The following is an 18600-nucleotide window of genomic DNA, read 5'->3' as shown; positions in this document are numbered from 1 at the left end:
CCAGGAGGCTACGTTGAGTCTACTCGAGTCTGTCCTCGTCTCCTCTCCTTGCCGAAGACCCTGGGCCTTAGCCTCCCACTCAGGGTCCGTTGCGTCGCCCAGCTTACCGCATAGCGTCTCCTCTCTCTGTCCCCATCGCGCCTTCTGCCCCAAAGCCCACGAAAACAATAGCTTACAGACACACAAGAAAGAATAACGTCTATCCCAATTGGTTAGCAAATGAATACAATTCTCGTTATCAGTAATTATAACCCAAACAAGCTGCTATAGAGAACCACTGTCTCAGCAGTTAACATTACAGAGAAGCCATTTTATTAGCCTTAGCAGTAACATAAAAGAAGAAACCCTTACACAGGGCTGCCAAATTCCAGAAATGTGGCTTCCCCTCTGCCATAGTTGATGAAGTCCTCACATACATTGCCTCAATTTGCTGCGAGTGTCCTCTCACCTTCCCCATTCACCAAACAGAATAGCAAAAGAGTTCCCTTGGTCCTCACCTTTCATCTCACCATCCTTCACATCCAACTTATCATCCTCTTGTGTTTCTCCTATGTCATCCAATTATAGGTCACCTTTACCCACCTCTCCCCCAGCTCACTCCCCCAATTTTTTGCTTCCTGCAGAAATCACTCCCTTCCTGGCTGGTCCTCTCATCTCCCCCACCCCTTCCCAGCACATCCCCTGAAACTTCAAAGTTCAAAGTAAATTTATTATCAAAGTATGTATATGTCACCACACAACAGCCTGGGATTTAGTGTTACTTTCCCCTGCTGCCATAGGAGGTGTAACACCTGTTCCTTCGCATCCTCCCTCACCACCGTCCAAGGGACTTAAACAGCCCATCCAGGTGAGGCAGAGGTTCATCTGCACCTCTTCCAATCTGGTTAACTGCATTCAATGCTCACTATGAAACCTCCTCTACACTGGTGAAATCATGTGTAGTTTTGGCAACTGTTGTGTGGATGGATCACCTGCACTCTGTCTGCAACACCATCTTGAGCATGCCATTTCAATTCTTCTTCCCAGTCTGATATGGACTTGTCTGTCCTCAGCCTCTCCCCTGCTTTAGAGAGGCCGGATGCAAATTGGAACATCATCTTATATTCCATTGATTTTCCCAATTTCAGATAACCCACACCCCCCTGCGCTCCCCCAACACAACAGTGATTTAGACATAACTGTAGGGAACATGCTAAATTTCCAGAATAGACAGAGTGAAATGGAAGGCAGCTTTTGACCGACTATAGCATGGGTAAACTAAAGTACTAATGTCAAGGGAAAAGTGCTCCAGTGGCTGTCAGTTGCTTCACCAATTATTGTTCTTCCAATGATCATAGAGAAGTACAGATTGCAAACTGGCTGTTCAGCCACCAAATTCATCCTGACCATCCTTTTATATGAGCCCGGGATGTGAGTTGAAACTGGAGCAAGTGCAGGAAACCCATCTGGTGACAGAAAACGTGCAAACTCCACACGGACAGCACCAGAGGTCAGGGTTGAACCCGGCTCTCCAGTGCTGAGTGGCCTTCCTGTGTTGTGAGCCTTAATGTTTGCTGAGAATTGCCGCAGATTCCCCTTCGAGTCTACAGTGTAGGAGCACCTTCATGAGAAACTGTTTAAGAATGCAGCTGAGGAAGGTATTTAATGATAGGCAACAAATGCTAACCTTGTCAGCAAACCTCAGATTCCCAAATAAATAGCAACAGTCCATTCGTCTTTCTAAGCACGTGATGTAGTTGGATAGCATCTTACTGTGTGTCAAGTAATCAGACAACCTACTCCTTCTGCACTGTACTATTCTCCAGTTTCTCCATTTATACAATGTTCTGTTTCCATTAGAACAGTCCAGCACAGGAGCCATCAATGTTGTGCCAAATCAATTAAACTAGTAATTAAATGCCTACGAAAGCTAATCCCTTCTGCCTACGCCAGAGGTTCCCAACCTGGACACCTCAGTTAATCATAGGGGAACATAAGCATAAAAAAGGTTGGCCTACACTTTGCATTCTCTGCATCCATATGCCTCCCTAGGAGCCTCTGATGTATCTGCCCCCACCACCACCCCAACAGCACATTTCAGACACCCACCACTCTCTGTAAAAAAAAACTCGCTCCACTGTTAACCCCTCTCACCATGAATGCATGCTACCTACTATTAGATATTTTGACCCTTGGAAAAAGATACCTGGCTCCACCTATCAACTTCCATCTTGGATTCCTTCCCTTCCCTCCACCTTCATATTCTGGCTTCCTCTCCCTTCCTTTCCAGTGCTGTTGAAGGTCTCGACCCAAAACATCAACCCTTTAGTCCTTCCATAGATGTTGCCAGACCTACGAAGTTCCTTCAGTATTTTATGTGTGTTGATCTGCATTTCCAGTATCTACAGAACCTCTTGTGTTTATACAGCTTTCTGTTCTATCTATGCCACTCATAAATATAACCTTCTAACAGATGTCCCCTTAGCCTCCAGTGCTCCAGAGTAAACAATCTGTTTATCTAACTTCTGTCATAGCATATAAGACCATAAGACATAGGAGCAGAATTAAGCCATTTGGCCCATTGAGTCTGCTCTGCCATTCAATCATAGTTGATCTCTTTTTCCCCTCCTTAGCCCAAATCTCTGGCCTTCTCCCTGTAACCTTTGAAGCCGTGGCCAATCAAGAACCTATCAGTCTCTGCCTTCAATACAGCAAATGACCCAACTTCCACAGCTGCCTGTCATAACAAATTCCACAAATTCCCCACCTTCTGGCTAAAGGAATTTTTCCACATCTGTTTTAAATGGACACTCTTTTATCCTGAGGATGTGCCCTCGTCCTAGACGCTTCCACCATGGGAAGCATCCTTTCCACATCTACTCTGTCTAGGCCTTTCAACATTCGAAAGGTTTCAATGAGATCCCCCCCGCCATCCTTTTATATTCCAGTGAGTACAGACACAGAGCCATCAAACATTCCTCATATGATAACCTTTTCATTCCCAGAATCATCCTTGTGAGCCTCATCTGAACTCTCTCCAATACCAGCACTTCTTTTCTGAGATAAAGAGCCCAACATTTTTCACAGTACTCAAGATGAGGCCTCACCAGTACCTTATAAAATCTCAGCACCACATCCCTGCTCTTATATTCTGGACCTCTTGAAATGAATGCTAACATTGCATTTGCCTTCCTCACCACTGACTCTACCTACAAGTTAACACTTAGGGTATTATGCACAAGGACTCCCAAGTCCCTTTGCATCTCAGATTTCTGTATTTTCTCCCCATTTGGAAAATAGACTGCACATTTATTTCTTCTACTAAAGTGTTTGACCATGCATTTTCCAACATTGTATTTCGTTTTCCACTTTCTTGCCCATTCTAATGTGTCTAAGTCCTTCTGCAACCTACCAGTTTCCTTACACGATCTACTCCTCTTATCAATTACTTTCTCAACTACTTTTGAATTATCAAAACACATAGCTACAGTATACTTGGTCTTTCACCTATGTCATTACCATGGAATGTAAGATGCTGAGACCTCAGCACTGATCACTGTGGAACCTGACCTGCCAACTTGACTATGACTCCTTTACCTGGATTCTACGTTCTGTTTGTTAACTAGCTTTGTATCCATGCTAATATATTATCCCCAGATTCAGGAGGTAATCAAAGCAAGATCTTACATTGAGATAAGACCATAAAACATAGGAGCAGAATTAGGCCATCTGGCTCATCGAGTCTGCTCCGCATTTCAATTATGGCTGATCCTTTTTTTTTCCCTCCTCTCCAACCCCAGTCCCTGTAATCTGTGATACCATGTCCAATCAAGAACCTATCAATCTCTGCCTTAAATACACCCAACGACCAGGCCTCCATAGCTGCATATGGCAAGAAATTCCTTGTTCACTACCTTTTGGCTAAAGAAATGTCTCCACATCTCTGTTTTGAAAGTGTGCCCCTCTGTCCTGAAGCTGTGCCCTCTTGTCCTAGACGTTCCCACCATGGGAAGCATCCTTTCCATATCTACTCTGTCTAAGCCTTTAAAATTTCGAAAGGTTTCAATGAGATCCCCTCTCATCCTTCTGAACTCTAGCGAGTACAGACCCAGAGCCATCAAACGTTCCTAATATGATAACCCTTTCATTCCCAGAATCATCCCTGCAAACCTCCTCTGGACCCTCTCCAATGCCAGCATATCTTTTCTAAGATGAGGGGCCCAAAACTGTTCAAAGTACTCAAGGTGAAGCCTTAACAGTGCCTTATAAAGCCTCAGCATTACATCCCTGCTCTTGTATTCTAGACCTCTTGAAATGAATGCTAACATGGCATTTGCCTTCCTCACCACCGACTCTACCTGTAAGTTGACATTTGGGGTGTTCTGCACAAAGACTCCCAAGTCCCTTTGCATCTCAGATTTTTGGATTTTCTTCCCATTTAGAAAATAGTCCGCACATTTATTTCTACTACCAAAGTGTATGACCATGCATTTTCCAACATTGTATTTCATTTGCCACTTTCTTGCCCATTCTCCTAATCTGTCTCAGTCCTTCTGCATCCTACCTGTTTCCTCAACAGTACCTGCCCCTCCACCAATCTTTGTATCATCTGCAAACTTGGCAACAAAGCCACCTATTCCATCAACTAAATCATCTATATACAGCATAAATAGAAGTGGATAAGGCAGGAACTGGATACTGATTGTGGATGATCAGCCATGATCACAGTGAATGGCGGTGCTGGCTCGAAGGGCCAAATGGCCTACTCCTGCACCTGTTGTCTATTGGTCCCAACACCGACCCCTGCAGAACACCACTAGTCACTGGCAGCCAACCAGACAAGGATCCTTTTATTCCCACTCACTGCCTCCTACCAATCAGCCAATGCTCTAACCTAACTTTCTTGTAATACCATGGACTCTTAACTTGGTAAGCAGCCTCATTGTGTGGCACTTTTTCAAAGGCCTTCTGGAAGCTCAAATATACAACATCCACTACATCCCCTTTATCTATCATACTTGTCATTTTCTCAAAGAATTCCAACAGGTTCGTCGGGCAAGACTTTCCCTTAAGGAAACTATGCTGACTTTGTCCTGTGTCACCAAGTACTCCATAACTTCATCCTTAACAACTGACTCCAACATTTTCCCAATCACTGAGGTCAAGCCAACTGATCTACAATTTCCTTTCTGTCGCCTCCCTCCTTTCTTAAAGAGTGGAGTGATATTTGCAATTTTCCAGTCCTCTGGAATCATGCCAGAGTCCAATGATTCTTGAAAGGTCATCACTAATGCCTCCACAATCTCTACCACGACCTCATTCAGAACCCTAGGGTGCAGTTCATCTGGTCTGGATGACTTATGTACCTTTAGCTCTTTCAGCTTTTTGAGCACCTTCTCTCTTGTAATAGTAACTGCACCCACTTCTGTTCCCTCACACCCTTCAACATCTGACACACTGCTAGTGTCTTCCACATTGAAGACTTTTGCAAAATACTCAGTTAGTTCATCTGCCATCTCCTTGTCCCAGTTATTATTTCTCCTGCCTCATTTTCTAGCGGTCCTGCTTTCATATTTCATCTTTTTCCTTTTTTTTTTAGTTGCTCTCCATAGGTTTTTAAAAGATTCCCAATCCTCTATCTTATCACTAATTTTTGCTTTGTTGTATATCCTTACTTTTGCTTTTACAATAGCTTTGATGTCCCTTGTCAGCCATGGTTGTACTATTTTACCACTTGAGTATTTCTTCATTTTTGGAATACATATGTCCTGCACCTTCCTCATTTTCCCCAAAAATGCACACCATTGCTGCTCTGCTGGTATCCCTGCCATCAGCTCCTTCCAATTTACTTTGGCCAACTCCTCTCTCATACCACTGTAATTTCCCTTACTCCACTGAAATGCAGCTACATCAGACTTTACTTTCTCCCTATCAAATTTCAAGTTGAACTCAATCATATTGTGATCACTGGCTTCTAAGGGTTCTTTTACCTTAAGCTCCCTAATCGCCTCTGGTGCATTACATAACACCCAAACCAGCATAGCTGATCCCTAGTAGGCTCAACGACAAACTGCTCTAAAAAACCATCTCTTAGGCATTCAACAAACTCACTCTCTTGAGGTCCATTACCAACCTGATTTTCCCCAATCAACTTGCATGTTAAAATCTTCCATGACTTCCATAACATTGCCCTTTTGACTCGCCTTTTCTATTTCCTGTTGTTAATTGTAGTCCACCTCCCAGCCACTGTGGGAGGCCTCTATATAACTGCCATCTACATCCTTTTACCCTTGTATTTTCTTAACTCGACCCGGAAAGATTCATCATCTTCCAATCCTATGTCACAACTTTCTACTGATTTGATGCCATTACCTGTAGAGCCACACCACCCCCTCTGCCTACCTTCCTATCCCTCTGATATAATGTGTAATCTTGGACATTCAGCTTCCAACTGCAACCATCCTTCAGCCATGATTCAGTGATGGCCACAACATCCTACCTGGCAATCTGTAATAGTGCAACAAGATCATCCACCTTATTTCTTATACTACGCTCATTTAGATACAACACCCTGAGTACTGTATTTGCTATCCTTTCTGATTTTGCATCCCTATTTTGATATTTAGCCTGTTGGCTGCAACTATGTCCCATCACCTGCCTGCCCTTCCTGACAGTCTGACTGCATGCTATCTTTACTTTACCATCCATCCTATCCTGGGTCCCTTCACTCCGGTTCCCACCACCTGCCCCCACACCAAATTTGTTTAAACCCTCCCCAGCAGCTCTAACAAATCTGCCAGCGAGAATATTGGTCGCCCTCAGGTCATCCAGTTGCTGCTCCAGATCCATAACACAGTCTTCAAGGAGCTGCAGCTGGATGCACTTCACGCAGATGTAGTTCACCGGGAGACTCTGGGTCAACAGTTTTCCAACCTCCGGCATGAAGAACACACCACAGCTATTTAAGTGTTATAGTAAGAGAGAGAGAAAAAAGATAAAGCTTTTTTGACTGATGCAAATCATAAACACAAGACATTCTGCAGATGCTGGAAATCCAGGGCAACATACACAAAGTGCTTGAGGAACTCAACAGGTCAGGCAGCATCTATGAGGGAAATAAAGTAATTTGCTCTGCTCCACCACCTGCCCATGACCTCCATCTGAAAGCAAAAGACATTTCATTTGCAATGTGGTAGAGCAGGGGTCCCCAACCTTTTTTATGCCATGGACCAATACCAATAAGCAAGGGGTCTGTGGTAGAGGCAGAAACATTAGGGACATTTAAGAGACTTCACATATAGATGAAAGAAAAATGGAGAACTATATGGGAGGGAAGCTTTAGATTGATTGTAGAGTAAATTAAAATGTCAGCATAGCATTGTGGACTGAATGTTCTTGTACTGTGCTGTAGTGTTCTATGTTCAAGTCAAGTTTATTGTGGTGTGCACAAGTACAGTGAGGTACTGTACAATGAAAAACACACATGCAGTAGCATCACAGACAGATTCAGACAACACACAGAACACAAGTTATACAGAGACAGTGAAAAAAACTAAAACAATACATTTATGCAAAGAAATTCATTGATTATATTGTTTTGTTGCTGAGGGATATCCTACAGTGAGAATGAACATAACTAGTGTTATGTTCTGAGCTAAATACATTGAATAGATTCATGCCAGACCTGGAAAGAGTTGATTAAAGCAATACTTTACCCTGAAAAGGAGCTTTTAATCAATGTAGTTACCGATTATTCAACACAAAGTAGCTTAAAAATGTTCACGGCACAAATTGATTTTTAGATGAGGAAAACACTGAACAAGCCAAGGCTATACTGGGTAGATACCACAGACTGGAGTAGTCCAGTTTGGCAACAAACAGGATAAAATAGTCTGGACTTGGAATTAAATTGGAAAAATACCACACACTACTACAAACTAAGTAAATGAGAGGAGGGTTAAATTTCAACATTGCTGTCAGACTGTGGCTAAATAAGGCAAGTCCCCAAATCTGGATTGGTAATATGAGAGAGAGGGTGATGGTGGAGGTCTGCTTTCATGAACAGATGTCTGTGACCAGTGGTGTACCACAAACTGTTATGTATATCATACACATCAAGGGACCAGCCTTGGGTTGGGTTCAACTACCTGGATGTGAATGTAGGCTGTTTCCTTAGATCCTGTGCAGATCAACTGGCAGGAGTATTTGCAGACATTTTTAATCTCTCCCTACTTCAATCTGCTTTAAGAAAATCGCTATCATCCTATACCAAAAAAAACATAAGGTGGCTCCAACATTCACCATCATGAAGTGCTTAAAGAGGCTGATCATAGAACATAGAATAGTACAGCATAGTACAGGCCCTTCGGCCCACAATGTTGTACCGACCCTTAAACCCTGCCTCCCATTTAACCCCCACGTTAAATTCCCGCATATACCTGTCTAGTAGTCTCTTAAATTTCACTAGTGTATCTGCCTCCACCACTGACTCAGGCAGTGCATTCCAGGCACCAACCACTCTGAGTAAAAAACCCTCCTCTAATATCCCCCTTGAACTTCCCACCCCTTACCTTAAAGCCATGTCCTCTTGTATTGAGCAATGGTGCTCTGGGGAAGAGGCGCTGGCTGTCCACTCTATCTATTCTTCTTAATATCTTGTACACCTCTATCATAGAACACAGAATAGTACAGCACAGTACAGGCCCTTCGGCCCACAATGTTGTGCCGACCCTTAAACCCTGCCTCCCATATAACCCCCCACCTTAAATTCCTCCATATACCTGTCCAGTAATCTCTTAAACTTCACTAGCGTATCTGCCTCCACCACTGACTCAGGCAGTGCATTCCACGCACCAACCACTCTCTGAGTGAAAAACCTTCCTCTAATATCCCCCTTGAACTTCCCACCTTAAAAGCCATGTCCTCTTGTATTGAGCAGTGGTGCCCTGGGGAAGAGGCACTGGCTATCCACTCTATCTATTCCTCTTATTATCTTTTACACCTCTATCATGTCTCCTCTCATCCTCCTTCTCTCCAAAGAATAAAGCCCTAGCTCCCTTAATCTCTGATCATAATGCATACTCTCTAAACCAGGCAGCATCCTGGTAAATCTCCTCTGTACCCTTTCCAATGCTTCCACATCCTTCCTATAGTGAGGCGACCAGAACTGGACACAGTACTCCAAGTGTGGCCTAACCAGAGTTTTATAGAACTGCATCATTACATCGCCACTCTGAAACTCTATCCCTCGAGTTATGAAAGCTAACACCCCATAAGCTTTCTTAACTACCCTATCCATCTGTACCCCCAGATCCCTCTGCTCCTCCACACTACCAAGTATCCTGCCAGTTACTTTGTACTCTGCCTTGGAGTTTGTCCTTCCAAAGTGTACCACCTCACACTTCTCCGGGCTGAACTCCATCTGCCACTTCTCAGCCCACTTCTGCATCCTATCAATGTCTCTCTGCAATCTTTAACAATCCTCTACACTATCTACAACATCATGGCACACATCGACTCCAGCTTTCCAGATAATTACCTCAACCCACTGCAATCTCCCTACAGCAGAACCAGGCCATAGTGTGCACCAGCTCCCAGGTCCTACACTTACCTCTGGAGCATCTAGATAACAAGGACATCGGACTACTATTTATTGACTACATCTCCACCTTTAACACCATAATTCCATGTAGATCTCAGCTCCAAACTCCTAGACCTTTGCAACAGATCCTTGACTTCCAATACCACCACCCCGATTATTCTCAACACTGGTGCCCCACAAAGCTGCATCCTCAGCCCCCTACACTGTTCGTAAAAGATCCATGACTGCAAGGCCAGATTCTGCACTAACTCCATCTACAAGTTTGCAGATGATACTACTATAGTGGGCTGTATCTCAAATAATGATGAATCTGAGTGAGGTAATGAGATTGACAGCCTTTCACATGATATCATGACAACAGCCTTTTTCAAAATGTCAGCAAAACAAAAAATGCTGGTAATTGATTCAGGAAGTAGGATGATGCATATGCTCCTGCCTACATCAATGGTGCTGAGGTCAAAAGGGTTGACAGCTTCAAGTTTCAAACATCTCAGGAGGCTTTGGAAATTCAGCAGGTCCTTGACCTTCACCATTTTTTTATAGATCTCACCCATCCTGGGCATCCTCTCATCCCCCACCCCTCCTTGCATTAGGCAGATAATACAGAAGTCTGAAAGCACATACCACCAGGCTCAGGAAATCTTCTTTCCCCTTGTTATAAAACTATTGAATGGATCTTTTGTATGATAAGATAAACTCTTGACCTCACCATCTACCTCAGTATTACCTTTGCACCTTATAGACAGCCTGTACTTTCTCTGTAACTGTAATGTATTTTGCATTCTCTGTTGTATTTCCCTTGTACTATCTTGATGTACTGATGTCTGTAAGGTTTTTAAAGGTTAAAAACGTGGGAGTTGTGTTGAATTGTAATACTTTTCTGATTGTCAGTAAAAATTGCAGAATCATGACCCCATTTAGAACAATGTGTAATGAGTGTAATGAATAGGGAAAATATAACAATAATAGGACATAGAACATAGAAAATCTACAGCACAATACAGGCCCTTTGACCCACAAATCTGTGCCAAGCATGTCCTTACCTTAGAACTACCTAGGCTTACCAGTAGCCCTCTATTTTTTTTTAAGCTCCATGTACCTATTCAGGAGTCTCTTAAAAGACCCTATAGTTTCCACCTCCATCACTGCTGCCAGCAGCCCATTCCACACACCCACCACTCTGTGTAAAAAACTTACCCCTGACATCTCCTCTGTACCTGCTTCCAAGCACCTTAAAACTATGCAGTCGCATGCTAGCCCTTTCAGCCCTGGGAAAAAGCCTCTGACTATCTACACGAACAATGCCTCTCATTATCTTGTACACCTCTATCAGGTAATCTCTGATCCTCAATCAGGCCGAGGTCATTCAGCCTATTGTCATAAGGTACGCTCCCCAATCCAGGCAACATCCTTGTAAATCTCCTCTGCACCCTTTCTATGGTTTCCATGTCCTTCCTGTAGTGAGGTGACCAGAATTGAACACAGTACTCCAAATGGGGATTGGTCTGACCAGGGCCCTATATAGCTGCAACATTACCTCTCGGCTCTTAAATTCAGTCCCACGGTTGATGAAGGCCAATGTACCATATGTTTTCTTAACCACAGAGTCAACCTGCATAGCAGCTTTGAGTGTCCTATGGACTCTGACCCCAAGATCCCTCTGATACTCCACACTGCCATTAATGCTATATTCTGCCATCATATTTGACCAACCAAAATGAGCCACTTCACACTTATCTGGGTTGAACTCCATCTGCCACTTCTCAGCCCGGCTTTGCATACTACCAAAGTACCGCTGTAACCTCTGACAGCCCTCCACACTAGCCACAACACCCCCATCCTTTGTGTCATCAGCAAATTTACTAACCCATCCCTCCACTTCCTTATCCAGGTCATTTATAAAAACCATAAAGAGTAGAGGTCCCAGAACAGATCCCTGAGGCACACCACTGGTCACCAACCTCCATGCAGAATATGACCCATCTACAACCACACTTTGCCTTCTGTGGACAAGCCAGTTCTGAACCCACAAAGCAATGTCCCCTTGGATCCCATGCCTCCTTACTTTCTCAATAAGCCTTGCATGGGGTACGTTATCAAATGCCTTGCTGAAATCCATATATATTATATCTATGGCTCTACCTTCATCAATGTGCTTAGTCACATCCTCAAAAAATTCAATTAGGCTCATAAGGCACAACCTGTCTTTGACAAAGCCATGCTGTGTTGCAAGGACGTGGCTGGCGATGAACCCAAGTGCAGGACACAGATGCTGAGGCAGAGTTGTTAGGCATAGCACCTCCGCGAACGGGGAGCCAATATCCAGGAGACAATGCAAAGCTTAGAACTAACAGTTCTCAGGAATAGGAAACAAGGTTTACTCTCACAAGAGTCGACCGACAAACTGGCGGCTTCTTGCTGTGGTCACAGGGTTCTTATCCTGCTGTTTGATGGGAAGCAGGTGTGTGTAGTTAGTGATACCTGGGAATGATTGGAATCTGAATGAGGTGATTGAGGCCCAGATCTTGAGGCAAATGGCAAGGTGGGGGATTGCCAGACGGGACCATGACATGCTGACTATTCTTAATCATATTATGCCTCTCCAAACAACAGGAATTCTGCAGATGCTGGAAATTCAAGCAACACACATCAAAGTTGCTGGTGAACGCAGCAGGCCAGGCAGCATCTCTAGGAAGAGGTACAGTTGACTCTACCTTCGTCTCGGCCTGAAATGTTGACCACAATAGCCTGTCCGGTCCCGGTGACTTATCCAACTTGATGCTTTCCAAAAGCTCCAGCACATCCTCTTCATTAATATTTACATGCTCAGACTTTTCAGTCCATTGCAAGTCATCCCTACAATCACTAAGATCCTTTTCCACAGTGAATACAGAAGTAAAGTATTCATTAAGTACTTCTGCCATCTCCTCTGGTTCCAGACACACTTTTCCACTGTCACACTTGTTTGGTCCTATTCTCTCACGTCTTATCCTCTTGCTCTTCACATACTTGTAGAATGCCTTGGGCTTTTCCTTAATCCTGTCTGCCAAGGCCTTCTCATAGCCCCTTCTGGCTCTCCTAATTTCATTCTTAAACTCCTTCCTACTAGCCTTATAATCTTCTAGATCTTTATCATTACCTAGTTTTTTTGAACCTTTCGTAAGCTCTTCTTTTCTTGACTAGATTTACAACAGCCTTTGTACACCATGGTTCCTGTACCCTACCATCCTTTCTCTGTCTCATTGGAATCCCACGAAATCCCACGAAAATATCCCCTGAACATTTCCCACATTTCTTCCGTACATTTCCCTGAGAACATCTGTTTCCAATTTATGCTTCCAAACTCCTGCCTGATAGGCTCATATTTCCCCTTACTTCAATTAAACATTTCCCTAATTTGTCTGTTCCTACCCCTCTCCAATGCTATGGTAAAGGACATAGAATTGTGATCACGATCTCCAAAATGCTCTCCCACTGAGAGACCTGACACATGACCAGGTTCATTTCCCAATACCAGATCAATACAGCCTCTCCTCTTGTAGGCTTTCTATATATTGTGTCAAGAAACCTTCCTGAACACACCTAACAAACTCCACCCCATGTAAACCCCTCACTCTAGGGAGATGCCAATCAATATTTGGGAAATTAAAATCTCCCACCACAACAACTCTGTTATTATAACACCTTTGCAGAATCTATCTGCTATCCTTATCTGCTCCTCAATGTCCCTGCTACTATTGGGTGGTCTATAAAAAACACCCAGTAGAGTTATTAACCCCCCTCCTATTCGTAATTTCCACCCACAGAGACTCCGTAGACAACCCCTCTATGTCTTCCTCCTTTTCTGCAGCCGTGATACTATCTCTGATCAACAGTGCCACACCCCATCTCTTTTGCCTCCCTCCTTGTCCTTTCTGAAACATCGAAAGCCTGGCATTTGAAGTAGCCATTCCTGCTCCTGCACCATCTATGTCTCTGTAATGGCCACAACATCATAGCTCCAAGTGCTGATCCATGCTCTAAGCTCATCCACTTTATTCATAATACTCCTTGCATTGAAATAGACACATCTCAAACCATTGGTCTGAGCGTGTCCCTTCTCTATTACCTGCCTATCCTCCCTTTCACACTGTTTCCAAGCTTCCGCTATCTGTGAGCCAACCTCTCTGTCCTCTGTCACTTCAGTTTGGTTCCCACCCCTCCAGCAATTCTAGTTTAAACTCTCCCCAATATCCTTATCAAACCTCCCCACCAGGAACTAGGCAGAAGGCCGAAGAACAGGACCTCAAGGGTGGCGTTCTCAGGATCGCTGCCAGTGCTACGTGACAGTGATGGTAAGAATTGGAGGAGGTGGCAGTTGAATGCATGGCTGAGGAGTTGGTGCAGGGAGCAGGGTTTTAGATTTTTAGATCATTGGGATCTCTTCTGGGGAAGGTAGGACCTGTACAGATTGGATGGATTGCACCTGAACTCCAGGGGGACCAATATCCTTGCAGGTAGGTTTGCTAGCATGGTTCGGGAGGGTTTAAACTAATTTGCGAGGGGGATGAGACCCAGAGCGATAGAGCAGTGAAAGAAGTGCATGGAGTAAAGCCAGATCTAACATACAGAGAGGCTTTGAGGAAAGAGAAGCAGAATAAATGGTGTAAAGGCAGTAAGGTAGAAGGGCTGAAATGTGTGTACCTCAATGCAAGAAGCATCAGGAAAAAAGGTGGTGAACTGAGAGCTTGGATACATACATTGAATTATGATGTAGTGGCCATTACAGAGACTTGGCTGACACCAGGGCAGGAATGGATTCTCAATATTCCTGGATTTCAGTGCTTTAAAAGGGATAGAGAGGGCGGAAAAAGGGGAGGAGGGGTGGCATTACTGGTCAGGGATACTATTACAGCTACAGAAAGGGTGGGTAATGTAGCAGGATCCTCTTTTGAGTCAATATGGGTGGAAGTCAGGAACAGGAAGGGAGCAGTTACTCTGTTGGGGGTATTCTATAGGCCCCCTGGTAGCAGCAGAGATACAGAGGAGCAGATTGGGAGGCAGATTTTGGAAAGGTGCAAAAATAACAGGGTTGTTATCATGGGTGACTTTAACTTCCTTAATATTGATTGGCACCTGATTAGTTCCAAGGGTTTAGATGGGGCAGAGTTTGTTAAGTGTGTCCAGGGTGGATTCCTGTCACAGTATGTGGACAGGCCAACTAGGGGGAATGCCATACTAGATCTAGTACTAGGTAATGAACTGGGTCAGGTCACAGATCTCTCAGTGGGTGAGCATCTGGGTGGGGACAGTAACCACCGCTCCCTGGCCTTTAGCATTATCATGGAAAAGGATAGAATCAGAGAGGACAGGAAAATTTTTAATTGGGGAAGGGCAAATTATGAGGCTATAAGGCTAGAACTTGTGGGTGTGAATTGGGATGATGTTTTTGCAGGGAAATGTACTATGGACATGTGGTCGATGTTTAGAGATCTCTTGCGGGATGTAAGGGATAAATTTGTCCCGGTGAGGAAGATAAAGAATGGTAGGGTGAAGGAACTATGGGTGACAAGTGAGGTGGAAAATCTGGTCAGGAGGAAGAAGGCAGCATACATGAGGTTTAGGAAGCAAGGATCAGATGGGTCTATTGAGGAATATAGGGAAGCAAGAAAGGAGCTTAAGAAGGGGCTGAGAAGAGCAAGAAGGGGGCATGAGAAGGCCTTGGCGAGTAGGGTAAAGGAAAACCCAAGGCATTCTTCAATTATATGAAGAAAAAAAGGATGACAGGAGTGAAGGTAGGACCGATTAGAGATAAAGGTGGGAAGATGTGCCTAGAGGCTGTGGAAGTGAGCGAGGTCCTCAATGAATACTTCTCTTCGGTATTCACCAATGAGAGGGAACTTGATGACAGTGAGGACAATATGAGTGAGGTTGATGTTCTGGAGCATGTTGATATTAAGGGAGAGGAGGTGTTGGAGTTTTTAAAATACATTAGGACGGATAAGTCCCTGGGGCCTGACGGAATATTCCCCAGGCTGCTCCACGAGGCGAGGGAAGAGATTGCTGAACCTCTGGCTAGGATCTTTATGTCCTTGTTGTCCACGGGAATGGTACCGGAGGATCGGAGGGAGGCGAATGTTGTCCCCTTGTTCAAAAAAGGTAGTAGGGATAATTCGGGTAATTATAGACCAGTGAGCCTTACTTCTGTGGTGGGAAAGCTGTTGAAAAAGATTCTCAGAGGGAGGATTTATGGGCATTTAGAGAATCATGGTCTGATCAGGGACAGTCAACATGGCTTTGTGAAGGGCAGATCGTGTCTAACAAGCCTGATAGAGTTCTTTGAGGAGGTGACCAGGCATATAGATGAGTGTAGTGCAGTGGATGTGATCTATATTGATTTTAGTAAGGCATTTGACAAGGTTCCACATAGTAGGCTTATTCAGAAAGTCAGAAGGCATCGGATCCAAGGAAGTTTGGCCAGGTGGATTCAGAATTGGCTTGCCTGCAGAAGGCAGAGGGTGGTGGTGGAGGGAGTACATTCAGATTGGAGGATTGTGACTGGTGGTGTCCCACAAGGATCTGTTCTGGGACCTCTACTTTTCGTGATTTTTATTAACAACCTGGATGTGGGGGTAGAAGGGTGGGTTGGCAAGTTTGCAGACAACAGAAAGGGTGGTGGTGTTGTAGTGTAGAGGATTGTCAAAGATTGCAGAGAGACATTGATAGGATACAGAAGTGGGCTGAGAAGTGGCAAATGGAGTTCAACCCGGAGAAGTGTGAGGTGTGAGGTGAAGGACAAACTCCAAGGCAGAGTACAAAGTAAATGGCAGGATACTTGGTAGTGTGGAGGAGCAGGGGGCTCCGGGGGTACATGTCCACAGATCCCTGAAAGTTGCCTCACAGGTGGATAGGGTAGTTAAGAAAGCTTATGGGGTGTTAGCTTTCATAACTCAAGGGATAGAGTTTCAGAGTCGCGATGTAATGATGCAGTTCTATAAAACTCTGGTTAGGCCACACTTGGAGTACTGTGTCCAGTTCTGGTCGCCTCACTATAGGAAGGATGTGGAAGCATTGGAAAGGGTACAGAGGAGATTTACCAGGATGCTGCCTGGTTTAGAGAGTATGCATTACGATCAGAGATTAAGGGAGCTAGGGCTTTACTCTTTGGAGAGAAGGAGGATGAGAGGAGACATGACAGAGGTGTAGAAGATAATAAGAGGAATAGATAGAGTGGATAGCCAGCGCCTCTTCCCCAGGGCACCACTGCTCAATACAAGAGGACATGGCTTTAAGGTAAGGGGTGGGAAGTTCAAGGGGGATATTAGAGGAAGGTTTTTTATTCAGAGAGTGGTTGGTGCGTGGAATGCACTGCCTGAGTCAGTGGTGGAGGCAGATACACTAGTGAAGTTTAAGAGACTACTGGACAGGTATATGGAGGAATTTAAGTTGGGGGCTTATATGGGAGGCAGAGTTTGAGGGTTGGCACAACATTGTGGGCTGAAGAGCCTGTACTGTACTGTGCTGTACTATTCTATGTTCTATGTTCTATATGATATTGGTCCCCCGGGATTCAAGTGCAACCCGTCCTTTTTGTACAGGTTACACCTGCCGCAAAAGAGGTCCCAATGATCCAGAAATCTGAATCCCTGCCCCCTGCTCCAATCCCTCAGCCACCCATTTATCCACCACCTCATTCTATTCCTATACTCACTGTCATGTGGCACAGGCGTTAATCCCAAGATTACTACCTTTGAGGTCCTGCTTCTCAACATCCTTCCTAATTCCCTGTAGTCTGTTTTCAGGACCTCCTCCCTTTTCCTACCTATGTCGTTTGTACCAATATGTACCACGACCTCTGGCTGTTCTCCTTCCCACTTCAAGATATCATGGGCGCGATCAGAAACATCCCAGACCCTGGCACATAGGAGGCAAACTATCATCCGCGTTTCGTTCCTGCATCCACAGAATTGCCTATCTGACCCCCTAACTATAGAGTCCCCGATCACTGCTGCCATTCTCTTCCTTTCCCTACCCTTCTGAGCCACAGGGCCAGGCTCTGTGCCAGAAGCATGATCACTGTTGCTTCCCCCGGGTAGGCTGTCCCCCCCCCCAACAGTACTCAGACAGGAGTACTTATTGTTAAGGGGGACAGCCACTGGAGTACTCTCTAGCATCTGCCTCTTGCCCTTCCCTCTCCTGACTGTTACCCTCTTATCTGTCTCCCCAGGCCCCAGAGTGGCTACCTGCCTATAGCTCCTTTCTATCACCTCCTCACTCTCCCTGACCAGATGAAGTTCATCGAGCTGCATCTCTAGTTCCCTAACAAGGTCCCTAAGGAGCTGTAGCTCGACGCATCTGGTGCAGGTGTGGCCATCCGGGAGGCTGGGACTCTTCAGGACCTCCCACATCTGACACCAAGCACAGAAAACCAGCCTCACACACATACTTTCTGTATGTATTCTGCACAGACGACCTACCTTGTCTCAACCTTTTAACACCGAAGCCCGGTTGAGGCAAAGCCTTCCTACTCTGTCTCCCTCTACTCTGACACCTGCTTCTCTGATGTCCACTGTATAAATCTGTCTTCTTTTTAAACTCTGGTTCTCGCTGTTCTCAGTGGCTGACCTCCATGCACTTGTGCCGTCATGCCCCGTTCAAACCGCTGAAGAAATAACATTAGAATAAACTTAATCGTGGCTGGTATTTGTAGACTTGCTGGAAGTTTACTGGCTGGTCAGTGATTTGCTCACTGTAGCTCAACAGTATAGTGACTGTGAGTAAGAGGTTACTAGTACATTAACCACAGCACTTATTGTTTTGTCGGACACCACATTAGCTCACTTTCAGCGTCTGGAATGTATCCACTTGCTTTTACCTTCTACTTTCACTACCAAATTGGTAATTTACAGCACTTGCTAAGGATCATTCCCATCCAGCTCCCAGTAGTTCCTTATGCAGCTTCTGAATCAGGACCCACTCGTCAGGGATCAGGTCTGTCCTCCTTTCATTGGCTCTTCCCAAGCAGCAGAAACCTGTTGAGA

Source organism: Mobula hypostoma, chromosome 2, assembly GCF_963921235.1.
Source record: "Mobula hypostoma chromosome 2, sMobHyp1.1, whole genome shotgun sequence".
Taxonomy (NCBI): domain Eukaryota; kingdom Metazoa; phylum Chordata; class Chondrichthyes; order Myliobatiformes; family Myliobatidae; genus Mobula; species Mobula hypostoma.
Note: the sequence above shows the minus strand (reverse complement) of the source record.